Below are 436 nucleotides of genomic sequence, written 5' to 3'. Positions count from 1 at the left end.
AAATCAAAAAGAAAAAGAAAAATTTTAAAATTAAGAAAAATGGTGGATACAAACAACATCTAAGTTCTTATTAGAAATAATAGAAGACAGAATAGCATCTTCAAAGTTCTGGAGGAGAAAAAACATGTCAACTCAGAATTCTATATTCAGCAGAAATGTTTTAAAAAAATGAAGGCATAATGAAGACATATCATATAGGCATCAGAAGGATAATAAGGAAATATTACGAACAACTGGAAGTCAGTAAATTATACAACCGAGATGAAATGAGAAACTTTAAAAAAAACTTACCAAAATGGACAAAAAATGAAATAAAAATTATGAATAATTCTATGATTATTAAATAATGTGTAATTAAAAACTGTCCTACAAAGAAAACTCTTGGCTTAGATTATTTTAATGTTGAATTCTACCAAACATTTAAATAAATAATATC

This window comes from Pteropus vampyrus, unplaced genomic scaffold (genome assembly GCF_000151845.1).
Source record: "Pteropus vampyrus isolate Shadow unplaced genomic scaffold, Pvam_2.0 Scaffold221, whole genome shotgun sequence".
Taxonomy (NCBI): Eukaryota; Metazoa; Chordata; class Mammalia; order Chiroptera; family Pteropodidae; genus Pteropus; species Pteropus vampyrus.
This window is presented reverse-complemented; position numbering follows the sequence as displayed.